The following is a 13,853-nucleotide window of genomic DNA, read 5'->3' on the forward strand; positions in this document are numbered from 1 at the left end:
AAAATTAACAACTTTGCCTATTACCCCCCATCATCACCCTTCAATTGAAAATTGTACAGCTCCAGTTATATATTATGTGTTTGCAATATCTGGACAAAAGAATGTATAAGTATCACTGCAATTTTTTTAAAAAAAAAAATTTATACCTTTTTGACCTTTCTTAGATGTGGCCTTTATAGAATATGTAAATACACCAACTTCCTTTACATTGAGATTTTGGATTAAAAGGGATGCCCACTCAGTTATCATGCTGCTGTATAAAATCAAAACAAATTAATAAATCCACAAAACATAATTTACCAACAAAAAGTCTGCTAAACTCAAATTGATGTAGGCAACAACGTACCCACCATAGATGCACTTGAGGTGTACTTCATCTTTAACTTTCTTACCATCCTTTCTGTAACCAACAAACCATTAAAAAACCTTGCAATATTTGTGTCTCTATATTTATGCACGTAAAAAATAAAGTTACAGGCCAAATATCCAGGTAGCTTTAAAAAATCAATTTCTAGTAGTGGTTCTAAGAATACCAACATAAAGAAGAGCAATGAATGGCCTCCTGCTTTCTGCTGGCTCATCAGAGAAATCTTCACAGGGTATTTACTAAAAATTTATGCAAATAAGAAAATTGCAAAACAAAAAATGAAATGAAACAATCACATTATCATTATTGGTTAACCATACCTTAATATTTCACTGTTCTCCTCATCCATCTCAAGATTCTTCAACATTCCCGAGCTAATAGAAGTCAAGTGCAATTAGCTGAATTCAATAGTCATAAGTTAAATAAAAGTAACTGGTACGACATAAAATTATGAAACAAATGGTTTCAAAAAACATACTTGCAGCATAGTTTATAAAAACATCTTTGAGACCATATTGGGGTAGCTCATGAGTCATGAGCATAAGATGATGCAAGAACCATATCCTGATATCCCCAACAATGGTTGCTTATATGATTTGTGTTAATTTTCTTGGTTTCGTTTAACCCCATTTCAGATTAACATCTGCAAGATCAAACCCTAGAATGACCCTCATTGATGTAAAAGCGAAATATCTGTGTTTTTTGTATCAAGAACTAACGTGAATCAATTAATCCAACCTGAAAACTCAAATCATCATCATCATCATCATCATCATAAATAAATAAATAAATAAATAAATAAATAAATAAGAATAACCAAATTAAACAAAATACCGTGTAAAACCCATTCAACATAGCTTCAATCGAAATAAGGAATTGAGGGACGAAGAGAAGACGGGATTGAAGCTGCTAAGGATAGTATTTTTAATCATTTTGAATGAAGGTCGGATGAGAAATAGCAATAGATGGAGAAGAAGAAGGCGCAACAACTTTTTATTTGATTTGATTCCGTATTAATTGTAAAACTCCGAAATTTACGTGGCTATTAATTGCTAATCGTAATATTATTATGTTTTAAGGGTATAATTGTCTTTGCATAGAAAAGCCTAAAAATTATTAGTAATTTAAATTTAGAGTATTAAATGGATGGTTGGATTTCATTCTAAATCTTGATTTAATGGACAAGATTTAATTTAAAAGTTGAATTTAAAAATTTATTTCTTATTTTTGCTTTTGTTATAATAAGAAGAGAGATCTGCTTTTTAAATGCTTCAAAATGTAATAATAATAGTAGATTTTATTTAATACTACAGTATTTATGGAGTAATTATTACTACGTATATTATTATTATTATTATTATTATTATTATTATTATCATCATCATCATCATCATCATCATCATCATCATCATCATCATCATCATCATCATCATCATCATCATCATTTAAAAAAAATTGGGTTTGGGTCTTTGGGACTTTGGGGCTTAGTGTAATCTGGGTCACTGCTAAATTTTGTTTAACTTTGATTTTTTTATTTAAATAATAATAATAATAATAATAATAATAATAATAATAATAATAATAATAATAATAATAATAATAATAATAATAATAATAATAATAATAATAATAATAATGCCCCCTCTCCATTACAACTCCCCCTACGCGATGTGGGAAAGGTGCCATGGGTGGAACTTCATTGCAGGGATGAAATTATGGGTGTGTAGCCAACGGGGGTCGAACTCCTGACCTCCCCTAAAGGAGGCAGGTCACCAACCGCTGAACTACATCACAACTTCGCATACAAGCCGTTTAGGGTGGAAAGAGTAAGCTTCATACAAATTTTAAGACTTGCACTACACGTTAAACATTTTTTTATATGTATACGACTTTTCGTGTATGCAAGGCCAAAAGGGCAATGCCATTGATGGTTGACCCTGGACTATGCCAGAACAAAAGGTCAGATGTCTTTTGGGTAGAATCAAAACGGGCTCTCCTAACCACGTTCAAGTTGGTTACTGTTTCGATAATTGCCACTTGATTTCCCTTTATCATTTCTGATAGGACCACCGCTAGGATACCTCCCGTGAGACTTGTTACCACGATTTTGATCGCGCGAACGATCATCATCGTCTTTCCTCTCATTACGTGAGCTAGCTGTTGGAATATCATTATCTTCACCACTCCGCATATAGTCATGGCATTCATTAAGCGCTTCAGCATAAGTTGTTGGGACTGTATGGCGCAGACGCCTTACCAGTGTTGGATGATGTTCTGAGTTTATACCATGTATGAGTCCGAAAATCTGTTGCTCTGGCTTAAGATCTGGTATGCGCAGACACTCATTAGTATATCTTGTGAGAAATTCACCCAAAGATTCCTTGGATTTCTGCACAATATCATGACATTCGATATGAGTGCGTTTGCGTGGCCTCTGATTCTGATATTGCAGCAAGAACTTCGTCCGTAGATCCATGAACCCGGATATGCTACCTGATGGGAGCTTATTAAACCATTCGCGAGCAATGCCCTGCAGCGTCATGGGAAATATCTGACATTCAACCGGATCCACCCAGCCTTGGGTGCGCATTGCGCCTTCGAAATGCTGCAGGAAGTCATCCGGATCAGTCAAACCATTATAAGTGCCCAGTGTATGGGGTATCTTTGGCGCTGATGGAAACGGATATGCAGTTATATGCGGAGAAAACTTATCAAAAGTAGTTGGATGCTCAAAAGGTGGTTTAACAAGGTCCCCTTTCAATCCCGCAAAGAAATGCTTCATCATGTCCTGAACAAAGTCAGGCTGTGAAAATAAGTGAACCATATCAGGAGGTGCGGCCTGCATAAATTGACCTGCAAGATTTGCCTGCCCCTGAATATTTTGCCAAGGTTGAACATGCATCTGCGGATATAACCAAGGCTGCTGCGTTGGAAAATAAGGAAGACTTGAAGGCGCAGAGTATACAGGTGGTTGCAAAGGGACCGAAACCTGTGGTGCAGATATTTGCGAAACTTGAGGATACGCTGTTAAGAGCCCAAACGTATGCGCAGTACTTTGCTGTTGCGCAGTTATCGGCGTCCAATGAGAGTTTGCGTCTGGAATGACACCAAACCTCCAACTATTAAGTAATGCCTGCGCATCCGCAGGAGTCAGAAATTGTGAAACTGGACGCGGTGGTTTCCAAGGTTGTAATGGCGTAAACGACGAATTCTGCTGAACACTTTGCGTCTGCAAAGGGATTAAAACCGTTGTACAATAAATAGGTACCTGACCGCATCATACCACATGCGGGCCTACTGTTTCGCCGCTAGTGCCTACCAAGATGACCCTTGGATCCACCGAGGAAAAATTCAACCGTGTGGTTATGACTGGCGAGTTTGCCCTTGGTGGTGTAATCCCATCTGGATATATCGGCTTATACCTCTGAAAAGGCTCGCCGGATACAGGCGGAGGATATGGCGCGTATCCCTTCCCCGTAGCCATAGCTTGCGTCTGCTGATTACCAGACGACGTGTTTTGATTATCTGTTTGAGTACGTTCCGATGAGTCCCCGGAAGCCATGATACTGTTAAAAAAAATTCAAACAATTTTGTGAATAACAAGCCTTATAATTCAAAACTTTAAAAGAAAAAACAATTAAACACGTCTTGAATTAGTTCGACTCTCAATGAAAGCACCACTTGATCATGCATATTTTGACCATAGGGTTAATATGCCTGTTCAATGCGTAAAGTGGGGTTTAAGGATCTTAGAACAAGGCTCTCCGGTCCGGCTACCGTGAATAACCCTGGCCGACATGATGATGTCGGTGGGGTGGCCAAGTGATTAAGTCCACCTTCGATAACGATCGTCGATCAGAAGGCCCCAAGTAAGGTTGTAGGTGCTAGTTAACGAGAAACTAACCTGTTAACCTTGAGAAGATGGTAGATGATGCTGGTTACGTAAGACGTGTAGTAGATGATGGTTACGTAACGTGATTGTGGTTAGAATGATAATTAGGGTTTGTATATATAGGCAAACCCTAATTCTAGAACCATCCGAGATAATGGTAATCCTTTCCATAACAAACTCCCCTGAATCACGGATATAATTATGGAAAAGATATTTACTTGGTAACCAAGTAACCGCTGTACCGGGGACAAAGGCATTCGATACGAATCCGCATACCGCATGCCGCATACAAGTGCACACATACGCATGCTAGCGAGTGCCCGCGTACACACTCATTGCGCATGCGGGTTGCGGTATCATTATGCATTGGGAACGGGTGGTCTTGCCACCGGAGCAGGAGTGGCTCAATACGCGAGATCGAACATGAAATATTGAAGATCTTTTATATATCTCTTTTATATTATTTATTATTTAATTTATTGTATATTGTATTATATTATTGTATTGTTTATATATATATATATATATATATATATATATATATATATATATATATATATATATATATATATATATATATATAAATGAAAGTTTCTCTTTTTTTATTTACGACTATGCCTTGGAATTATTTACGTCATTAAATAGTTTCTCTTTTTTTATTTTATTTTATTTTATTTTTATTTAAGGGTTTATGATCTTAATGTAACCGCTCACAGCTGAGACTCAATATTAAATTTTAAAGTATAAATAATTTTAGGATTGGAAATGAGAGGTGCATGCTAAAAAAATACAATCTTTGATGATAGTTACACTTAGTGCGTTGTATCATATCCATGGAACTATTATGTTCTTCATCTTGATCCTGAGTCTCCACTTTAAGAAATAACGGAGTTTGCTTCACGAGTTGAGAATGATTCCGTTTTTGCTACGGTCGGGAACGTTTATGTGATCCCGAAAGCTAATATGGTTACATATAGACGGCTCACGATGGTGTCGAATACACTTCACGCGTGTGCCATTCTTCTCAAGAAATATAAGTATTGGGATTGGGATTGGTTTATAAACCTTAGTGCCTCGGATTATCCTCTTGTGATTCAAGATGGTTCGTTCTTTATTTCCAAAAGCAACATATTGTTCTCTTCCAATATCATGTATCTTGTTAAATTTCGATTGGTTTTTTGAATTGGATTGCAGATCTTCTTTTTTCATTTCGCTAATTGAAGAGGGATCTGAATTTCATCGAGCATACAAGCCGTTTTTTTTGTTTTTTTATTTTATTTTTTACAGCTGTTAGGATCGGGACCCGGGGGTACTTAACCAAGCAGGTGTTACTATATTTTTTAATGTTGGTCTACATGTATTGGGAACGGGTGTTCTTGCCACCGCTGCAGGAGTGGCTCAATACGCGAGATCGAACATAAAATATTGAAGATCTTTTATACAACTCTTTTATATTATTTATTGTATATTGTATTATATTATTGTATTGTTTATATATTAAAAGAGGATTTTAAATCCATCTCTTATAATAGTGGGAACCCTTAATTACCTTAGAAGAATTATAATAATTCTAACCATTCATTCACAAGATTAGCTAGCAGAAAATTTAGATTAGTGATTTAAAATATAAAATAAGTATTTAAATATTTAAACTATAGTAGAACTTCTCTGTAATTTAATACTCGATAAATTAATAACCTCGATAAAATTAATAATTTGAGACTAGTACAAAATTGGACCTCAATCGATATAATAATAAGATAATAATTTTTTTAAAATTTCAATGTAAATATATTAGTTCCAGCGAAATTAAAAGTTAATAATTATTAATTGTTTTTGAAATCTCAATGTACATTGAACTTGACGAGTTCATTAATGTATGAATGTACATACATGAGATTTTTGAAGATCCTTGTTTATATTTTATTCAAATAGGTAAAGTGAACGGACATGGTAATTTTGAATGTTGATACATTAATTTGAGACTGGCTCACAAATATAAGCCAATTTTTTTAAATTAATAATTTATTAATTTATCGATATAATAATATGTCGCTAAATTAATGAAATATCACGGTCTCAACGTTATTAATTTATATAGGTTCTACGGTAATACGGAGAATGTGTATTCATTCATTATTATATATGAGCAAATCATTTTAATGAAAATCAAAATTTAAATTTGGTCACCCTAACAATCAGCTTTTGCCTCAAACTATTGACTATGATTTCGACTGTTAATTGATTTTGTCATGTAATCTCATATCATCAACAATCGACAATATAGTACGTTCAAGGATTCCCTAAAATATTTCACAATAATCGATTCTGTATGTGGAACTACTCGTGTAATCGATTATCTTCCCGAATCAAAGTATGTTAATTGTTGAATTGATATATTGGTAAGATTGAATTGATTCTTAACCATTGATTTTCACAGCTTTGAAGTTGAGTTGTTTCAGTTTATCAAGGTTCGTTTGGAGGATCTATTGAAGATTAAGCGATGAAGCATCGATGATTGTACGATTATGAAATAAATATAAATGATTAAGGGGGTGTTTGGCATAGCTATTTGAAAGTAATTATTTGATTATTACGTTTTAAAATCGCAAATAATTAAATAAGAGTGTTTGGCAAATTTAACTTTGAAATCAGTTAATTGCGATTTGGGAAGCTCGAGACGTGAAAATGAAAAAGTAAGTCACCCCTTACTACAGCAAAACGTGATTTTTAGATTTTCCGATTCTTTCCTTTTTCACCTATTTTTGTTCCTATTTGTTTGTTAATTCATCAAATAATTTGATTTACCAAACACGTACAAAACTGAATATTAGATTATTGCGTTTTCAATCAACATAATCACATTCAAACACTATTAATCTATAACCCGTTTTGTATAGTTAATTATTTGATTATAAGTATCTAAAACGCATAATTATTTTTTAAAACGCAAATCCAAACACCCCCTAAATCTTTTTTTTTTTTTGTTGTTGTTGTTGTTGATTAGACTTTATATGGAAAAACTTTTGATGATTAGACAATGAAAAGATAATTTGTTGAATTAGAAAAAAAAAAAATGATCGATATACTATTTGTTGTGTGGGATAGGAGTGATATAATGCGACTACCGCTTCTTCACATATTTGGTTAGATTAATTGGTTATGCTTAAATCAGGAACCGAGTTCATTCTGAATTTTAGTACCACTTGCTTGTTGTTAAAATAATAAGTGAAGGTTGGTGAATGGTTGGTGAACGATGGTAGGTGTGGTCAAATATTGAGGCCACATTCCATTGAAGATTTGTACGTGCCTAACTCTCACCAACCACAATTCTAGCACTATAAATACAGACACCATGAAGCACATTCAATCCATCTCAAAAACACATTCTCCATTGTATACTAAAAAAGTTAAATAGAGAGTTAGTGAGTATTAATTTCCTAATTACAAGAGATATAAAGATTAGTGTTTATCCTTGTAATTAGAGAGAAGTGTAATTCCTATTATTCTTATTAGTGAAACGTTTCTTTCCTTGCCCGTGATTTTTACCCTATTGGGGTTTTTCACGTTAAATCTCGGTGTCTCTTTATTGTCGCTATTTCATTTATTACTAGCGGTTTGCTATAATTCGGTGTCGCTTTTCTCAACAAGTGTGAAACAACCCAACCCGTACTCCGTACGATAATTTTTTTTTTTATAATACACATTTACGCGCCAATTAAATATGTAGACCAAATCACAAGTTCCATTAAACCATACAACCATTACCAATGTTTACAAAAGGGCACAAAGGCCATTAGTTAAGTAAATATAAGTTTGACCGAATACAATGATAGTTTATAAACCAAACGACCCAACGAGCATGGTTTGGGACTAAACTACCCAAAAGGTGGTCAACTTCCAAAAGCTCCTACAAGCACATCATCAAGGACATCTAGTGTCCGACAATCCCCTTCCCTTTATCCTCGCCTGCAACTAAAAAGATAAACAACGAGAGGGGTAAGCTAACGCTTAGTGAATGCAATAATTATACATGATCATATATAACCTACTTACTTGCATACACTTACACAATACCACATACGAGCTAGCAATTCAACAAACATGCAATCCATCATGCATAAACTACTATCCACGTTCCACATTACGCTAGCAACAATAATAGCATATAGTTCACAATATAATATGCTAAGTACAATTCGCACAACCATGGTTAACCAAGTATACAAGAGAACGGTACATGTAAGTCCGTTGGAGTTCATAACATCCACTAGTGTTACTTATACACCGCGCAATCACTAGTCCCCCGGGTGATGTCTTAAACACCGCGACTAACTCACCCTTACAACAATGTGGCGTCTTAAACACCGCGACGAATCCACACTTCATTCAATACAATGAGTGGTGTCTTGAACACCGCGACACTTCCACTCTCACGACATTGTGGTGTCTTAAACACCGCGACAATCCCACAAGTCAATTACACAAGGAGTAGTGTCTTAAGCACCGCGACAATACTACTCGTTACCTAGAATGTGGTGTCTTGAACACCGCGACACTTCCACATTCATACCACACAAATAAATACATTATATACGTTCACGCATAATTATTCCACTCACCTTGACACAAGGATGATGAATATTCGCTTCCAAACTCAAAGCCAAGTACCTAATACATTAAGTACCAATTCAATACATAAACTAGTGGAATTAACCACATTACAATTACTTGGGCATTTAATGACTCAATTCGCATTAAATGACCCAACTACATCACAACCGCCCTCTTAATGGCCAAGACTCGACTTTAGTTACCAACATTAGTGCATTAAAGTCTACTAGCCTCAATTGACATCCACCTAGGGTAATTTACACCCATTTTACCCAAACTAGGTCAACTAGTACATTCTTGACCCATTTTGACACTTTCACATCCAAACTAGTCAAACATAACCCAAATGACATCTCTTTTAATTTTAACAAATGTTTAATGCTTTTAATATCATTAACACTTTCAACTCACAATTACAAGGCCAAAACCCTAGATTATGGCCATTAGGGTTTCATTACAACAACCTAACCCAAATTCACCCATTTTACTCCCAAATGGGTCATACAAGCTTCTATTAACCAAAACCCTAGCCATAATCAATTAAAACTCGAAACTTAGAGTTAGAACTTACCGAGACTATCACCACGTAGCTAGAGTCACAAGGAACAACTTTAATACTTGCTCCAAAGATCAACCCTAAATCCTTCCTCTCTCAATCTCACTTTGAATCCAAATGGGTGTTAGAGTTTTGGGAGAGAAATTGAAAGAAAATGAAAAAGGAAAATGAAATAAATGAACTAGTGGCCAGATTTAATGCACCCATCTGATCTATACGTCCATTTACCATTTTGCCCCTCAAAATCTCTTAATTTAACCTAAAACCGGGACCTGGCCAGCAGGCCTGCCGCGGCGCGGCACTAAACGTCGCGGCGCGACGAATCAAAGTAAAATTCACCATGCTTAAGTCCTGTTCTGATCTGGAAACGCTTGATGGGTCCGCGCCGCGACATACGCCTGGGTCTGGCCACTTCGACTAGTTAGTCAAATTTCCAAGGTTTCCACAACTAATTCCTTCATTCTCGTTCCCAATACACGTCTAAGCCTCACATCTAAGTCTCACGAGAGCTAACACTACACAAGCTCATTTGTACACTTATATACGCACATGTTAACTAGCACACAATAAATTATATATATACGTTTATCTATACAATTACGCATAAGCTTCCGAATCATAACGTACAAATGGTTAAATATGTACCTTTAGTCACGTACGGGAAAAACGGGATGTTACAACTCTCCCCCACTTAGATCGGAGCGCGTCCTCGCGATCCAAGCCGCATGACAAGCCGGAAGATAAACCAAAGCAAACTCTTCGGATTCCCATGTAAACTCGGAACCCTTTCGATGTCGCCATTGCACTTTGAAGGTTCTAACTTCCTTGTTCCGCAACATCTTAACCTTTTCATCAAGGATTGCAACCGGTTCTTCCACATACTCTAACTTGTTATTCAAAGTAATCTCATCCAATGGCACCCAAGTCGAGTCATCCACAAGACACTTGCGAAGATGGGAAACATGGAACGTATTATGAATTCCCACAAGTTCTTCGGGTAACTCTAATCGATAAGCAACCTCACCAACACGTGCCAATACCTTGAAAGGACCAATAAACCGAGGAGCTAACTTTCCTCGCTTTCTAAACCGAATCACACCCTTCCATGGAGAAACCTTAAGCATCACCATATCACCTTCTTGAAACTCAATCGTTCTTCTACCTTTATCGGCATAAGACTTTTGTCTATCTTGCGCCGCTTTAAGTCGAGCCCGAATCATTTCAATTTTACTATTCGTCTCCAAAACCAAATCGGAACTTCCGATTTCTCGTTGACCCACTTCTCCCCAACAAATGGGAGTTCGACATCTACACCCATAGAGCATCTCGTATGGTGGCATCCCAATACTAGCGTGGTAACTATTATTGTATGAGAATTCCATCAAGGGTAAGTGCTCGTCCCAACTTCCACCAAAATCAATAATACACGCCCTCAACATATCCTCTAGCATTTGGTTAGTACGCTCGGTTTGACCGTCCGTTTGAGGATGATACGCCGTGCTCATTTTTAATTGAGTACCCATATCTTCATGAAACTTGTTCCAAAACCGAGATGTAAAGCGAGTATCTCGATCCGAAACAATAGATACCGGAACCCCATGTCTTGATATCACCTCCTTTATAAACAACTTAGCTAAAGTCTCCGATGATATTGTTTCCCGAATGGGAAGAAACAAGGCACTCTTCGTCAATCTATCAACAATCACCCAAATCGTATCGTATTGGGTTCGCGCCGTCTTCGGTAACTTGGTAATAAAGTCCATGGTAATGTGCTCCCATTTCCATTTCGGGACTTCCAATGGTTGTAACTTACCGTAAGGCTTTTGCTGTTCGGCTTTGACTTGTAAACATGTGACGCATTGTTCAACATACTTAACCACGTCACGCTTCATGTCGGGCCACCAATAATCTTTCTTCAAATCATAGTACATTTTCGTTGCACCCGGATGAATGGAATATTTGGACTTATGTGCTTCATCAAGTAGCACTCGCCGGTAATCCCCCATCTTAGGTACCCATACCCTTCCTTGAAAGGACAACAAGCCACGCGAGCCCATTGTAATGAACTCCGATTGGCCAACGATTCGTTCCGTGTGCTTATTATGAACATAAGCCTCTATTTGATCTTCACCCATCTTTTCAAGAAAGTCATTAGTGATAATCAAACGTAACGATCCCACCTTTATCGCCGGATGTGTACTCTTTCGACTCAAGGCGTCCGCAACAACATTCGCCTTACCCGGATGATAAAGTATCACGCAATCATAATCTTTCACCACGTCCATCCATCTACGTTGACGATAATTCAAATCTCGTTGAGTGAAAAGATGTTTCAAATTTTTGTGACCCGAATATATCGTACACTTGACACCATACAAGTAATGGCGCCAAATTTTCAACGCGTGCACTACCGCCGCCATCTCAAGATCATGAGTCGGGTATCTCGTTTCGTGTTCTTTTAATTGTCGAGAGGCATAAGCGATGACTTTACCTCTTTGCATCAGAACACACCCGAGCCCATTCAACGAAGCATCACAATAAACCACCATGTCTTCAATCCCTTCCGGTAACACCAACACCGGAGCTTGACATAACTTTTCTTTCAACAATTGAAAGGCGACTTCTTGTTCTTTTTCCCAATTAAATTTAACATTTTTCCTCGTCAACTTCGTCAAAGGAGAAGCAATCTTAGAAAAGTCTTGAATAAACCGACGATAATAACCGGCCAATCCGAGAAAACTTCGGATTTCCGTAGGCGTAGTCGGTCGACTCCAACTTTTCACCGTTTCGATCTTCCCCGGGTCTACCATAATACCTTCTTGATTCACAATATGACCAAGGAATTGAACTTCCCTTAGCCAAAATTCACATTTGGAGAACTTAGCATACAATTTCTCCCTTCGCAACGTCTTCAACACTTCACGTAGATGGTGTTCATGTTCCTTCATACTCTTGGAATAAACGAGTATGTCGTCAATGAACACGATTACCGACTTGTCCAACATAGGTTGGCACACTCGGTTCATTAGATCCATGAATGCCGCCGGTGCATTTGTGAGACCAAAAGGCATAACCACAAACTCATAATGCCCGTAACGCGTTCGAAAGGCCGTTTTCTCGATGTCTTCCTCACGGACCCGCACTTGATGATAGCCGGACCGTAAATCGATCTTAGAAAAATACGTGGCACCTTGGAGTTGATCAAATAAATCGTTGATCCAAGGTAATGGATAACGATTCGCATGCTTCCATCTTTCTTTTTCACAAACAAAACCGGAGCACCCCACGGCGAGGAGCTTGGTCGAATGAAACCCTTCTCAAGCAACTCTTGGGTTTGATTAAGCAATTCTTGCATCTCCGTCGGCGCTAAACGATAAGGGGTTTTAGCAATGGGAGTAGCTCCCGGAACCAACTCGATGCGAAATTCGACTTATCTTTCCTCCGGAACACCCGGTAATTCATCCGGAAAGACATCTTCAAATTCGTTAACCACCGGAATCTTAGGAATAGGTGGTGGCTCATCACGAGTATCAACTACGTGAGCAAGATAAAACAAGGCACCGCTCTTGCGAAAACGTCGTGCCCTTGCATAAGTGCACAATGGTACGAGTCTTCTCCGTCTATCGCCATGAATAATCAACTCTCCCCCACTTGGGGTCCTAACACGAATGAACTTATCATGGCATGCAATATCGGCTCTATAACGATCGAGCCAATCCATACCAACAACAATATCGAACTCACCCAAAGTCATCGGAATGAGGTCAATTTTAAACGTTTCGGTACCAAACACAACATCACAATTCTTACAAACATCAACCACTAGCGCCGTCTTGCCATCCGCTATTTCGACTTCAACCGGACGGCTCAACTTAACTAGCGGTTTATTTAACTTAGATACAAATCGAGGCGACACAAAAGACAAATTAGCACCGCTATCAAATAATATCTTGGCCAGTTTAGAGTTAACCAAGAAAGTACCTGAGACAACTTCGTTCGATTGTTTAGCTTCATCATTAGTCATCAAATAATTTCGACCCCGGCCCGTACCCGCCTCCTTCTCTAACCGCTTGACATGATCATTAACCAACTCGGGACACTCGGTCTTCTTGTGTCCTTCCTTCCCACAATTGTAACAAGTGAATTTTGTAGTAGAAGATGGTTTGGTGCAATCACGGGCCATATGTCCCCTTCGCCCACAATTATGACAAGAATAGGGGAAATCCCCCGAAGCACCTTTCTTCACACTCCCCACACTCTCGGAGCCTTTCTTAAACTTCTTGCTAGAAAAATTAGATTGACTAGTAGCTTCAAATTTTTTCTTGCCCAAGGTAAGGCTATTCTTCCTCATCACAAGCGCCTCGAAACCCTTGGCCATGTTAAACAATTCATCAAAGCTTTTCACCACATTCACACTTATCTTC

The 13,853-nt window shown here is 37.7% G+C and overlaps 1 long non-coding RNA gene across 1 annotated transcript; it reads left to right on the plus strand.

Moving 5' to 3' along the window:
• The first annotated feature begins 5,180 nt into the window (after positions 1-5,180).
• On the plus strand, positions 5,181-5,740 carry LOC139844752 (uncharacterized). Its single transcript, XR_011758086.1, has 2 exons — positions 5,181-5,361; positions 5,454-5,740. It is a non-coding gene; the product is annotated as an uncharacterized lncRNA (long non-coding RNA).
• Positions 5,741-13,853: the final 8,113 nt, after the last annotated feature.

Source organism: Rutidosis leptorrhynchoides, chromosome 4 (assembly GCF_046630445.1).
Source record: "Rutidosis leptorrhynchoides isolate AG116_Rl617_1_P2 chromosome 4, CSIRO_AGI_Rlap_v1, whole genome shotgun sequence".
Lineage (NCBI taxonomy): Eukaryota > Viridiplantae > Streptophyta > Magnoliopsida > Asterales > Asteraceae > Rutidosis > Rutidosis leptorrhynchoides.